The sequence below is a fragment of the Thamnophis elegans genome, chromosome 6, assembly GCF_009769535.1.
Source record: "Thamnophis elegans isolate rThaEle1 chromosome 6, rThaEle1.pri, whole genome shotgun sequence".
NCBI classification, from domain to species: Eukaryota; Metazoa; Chordata; class Lepidosauria; order Squamata; family Colubridae; genus Thamnophis; species Thamnophis elegans.
This window is the reverse complement of record NC_045546.1, coordinates 27,369,099-27,372,078: the sequence shown is the minus strand read 5'-3', so window position 1 is coordinate 27,372,078 and position 2,980 is coordinate 27,369,099.

Sequence of the window (2,980 nt, the reverse complement as noted above, 5' to 3'; positions counted from 1 at the left end):
ACTCACCATAGGGATTCTGCAACAGGCAAGGCCCAGGTTGCGTTAAGACATTTTTATCAGTGTCTTTGTAATTTCAAATGGTCACTAAATGAATGTTTGAAAGTGGATTATCTGTACTGGGTCACAGCTTTCTGACTGAGTCTTCTCAGGGTCAATTCAGTTTGCTTTGAATTGTTTTGCAAGAGCACTTTAAGCAGTCCATAGCTATTGTGGGGAAAGTGAACTCAAAGGTTTCAATACTGAATGCCTCTTACATATGTATGGGAAGATACCTTTTACCACAGTGGTGGGTTACAGGCGGTACGCTCCGGTACGGGCATACCAGAGCCTGCCCGGAGCATCAGGTACCATTCTGGTCCGGTGCTCAGGAGGGCCCAGCCACCCGCCTGAGCTCCTTACTTGTCCTTTAAGGTTTTGGAGCTTCTGCGCATGCGCATGGCGCGTACGTTGCCTGCGTGATGCTCCGCTGAGCAGCTGGAGTGGCGTGGAGGATTGCGTAGGTGTCGCAGGCAGATACAATGCATGCATGTGTCGTGTGCATATGCATGCATATGCGCACACAGTGTATGTATCCTTGCTTGTTAGCCGCCCTGAGTCTCTTTGGATAGGGCGGCATACAAATGCAATAAACATTTCAACATTTCAAACATGTGGGTGATGCTGGGACCATTCCAACCGTATCAGTTTTAATGGGATCCGGAACCCACCAGTGTTTTACCACCACAGGTTCAGTGACAATTCTTCCACAGAGCAATCTTTTAAAAAACTGCCATGTGGCTGCTTGAAACTCTAAAGGTTTTGGAAGATTGTGCATTATTTTAAAATAGCATATAATAGCTACTATTACAACTAGGTGCAGAACTTTTAAAAAGGTACCATATTTTTGGAGTATAAGATGCACCTTTTCCCTCCAAAAAAGAGGGTGAAAATCTGGCTGCATCTTCTACACTGAATACAGCATTTTTGGCCTACCAAAACCCTGCCCCCTTTGCAAAAATGGACATGCAGAGAGTTGGGAGGTTTGCAAAGTGCTTCTGGGGGCTGGGGAGGGCAAAAATGAGCAGAAACAGACAGTTTTTGCTCATTTTGCCCCCCAGGCCCCAGAAGCACTCTACAAGCCTCCCAAACATGCCTCCCTTTTTTGCAAAAAAAAAAAAAAAAAAAAAAAAAAACCAACCCTTTTTTGCAAAAAACGGGACATTTTTTGCTCGTTTTCACCCTCGGTCCCCAGGACCACTCTACAAGCCTCCCAAATCTCTGAAAGCCCCCCCTTTTTTGCAAAAAAAAATGAGGCATACAGAGGGTTGGGGAGGCGTGCAGAGTGCAAAATCTTTTTTTTTCAATTTACCTCTTCAAGATCATGGTGCGTCTTATACTCCAATGCGCCTTATCATCTGAAAAATACGGTAAGTGCTGCTCTGGACATTTGAGTAAGATGCCTGGATCCTTGCTCAAAAAAAATATGGAGTTAGTAACAAAAGCTGATCTAATATAATTTACATTTTAATTGCATTAATATATTACAAATTATATATAGGCAATATAGTTACTCAATATATTTATTAATTCCTTTCCTGATATTAACCATTGCTCTGAGAACTGGAGCCAAGATTTTGAGGAACTCAATGCAATGTTAAGATGCCTCAGGTGATACACCTAGGTATTACAAATCCTCTTTTCTTTCTTAAAACTACAGAAAATTATAAAGGTGCTATTCAAGAAAGCAAATCTCCTTGCCAAGCATCTGTCTGGTATAAGTGAGAGGGAGAAACACCAATGTACTATATAATTTATCTTCCAAGGAGACCTACTCTATTCCAGAAAGTTCTTCAGTAGCTACATCTGTATAATGTCTCCATTTCACTAAAGCATAGCAATTCTATTGAATATATTAAATTCAATTTTTCTTTTATTCCTGGGGGTCTTTGATGTTATATGTTCTCTTGGGAAGTCCTAATTTTCCATACTTACTGTGCACAGATTCTTCACAATCAATCTAATTTGCTTAGCAACCAAAAAGATGAGGGACATTAGGCTCCTTTTAACATCAGTCAGTCAGCTATATGGTGATTTTTTTCCCCATGAAAATTTGTAACTATGCCTGTCTCTTAGAATTTCAAACCAAGGCCAGTTTAACAGATCTAGGACATCTGGAAATACAATACTGAAGACTTGAGAACATTCAAAAGATATAATACAAATCTATAGCTATAAATACATAGCTATAAATGTATAGATATAGTTTTATATGGATGTAATAGACAGCACAAAGGAAGAAAAGATAAACAGGATTTCTGTAGATGGTAGTTGTCAGAGTTTTGGCAGGGTGACTATGTTATGAGATAAACTCAGGAGCACAACACAGCACACAGAGCCATTAGGCAATTAATAGTGGTTTATATACAAATATATACCAATATATTTATATACCAATATACACATGGTAGATAAATCCCTTACCACTCAGCTATGGACACATGGAGAGAAAATAAGATACACGAAGAGAGAGAGAGAAAAACACCCTCTAATGTATAGACACCTCTTAAAATGGTAAATGACTTGCGTGGACCCCTTCAGAGTCTTAAACTGGTTATACCTATATAGCTGAATCATCCTTCTTGCATCAGCTTACAGTTTACAGCTTACCACCTTACATCAGCTGGCAGCTATTAAATCCTCATCACCTGAGAGTAGTGGTTGAGATTATTTATTCATTGAGCCTCATTTCTTTATTGAGCTTCATTGAGCTAACTATGATGATGCAACATGATGATACAAAATAATAGAGCTATCATTTATGTATAAATGAGCAACTTTGTTTTTCTCCCAAATTTTTATCTGCTAAATTGAAAAGCTTAAACAGTCATTCCATTCTATCTATATGGAGTTTTCTCATGCGTTCTGCTGTCCCTGCCAATGTAACTGGAGGATGATGATGAGTGGAAAAAAAATAAGAGGTGGGACAGTATAGACTTACTGA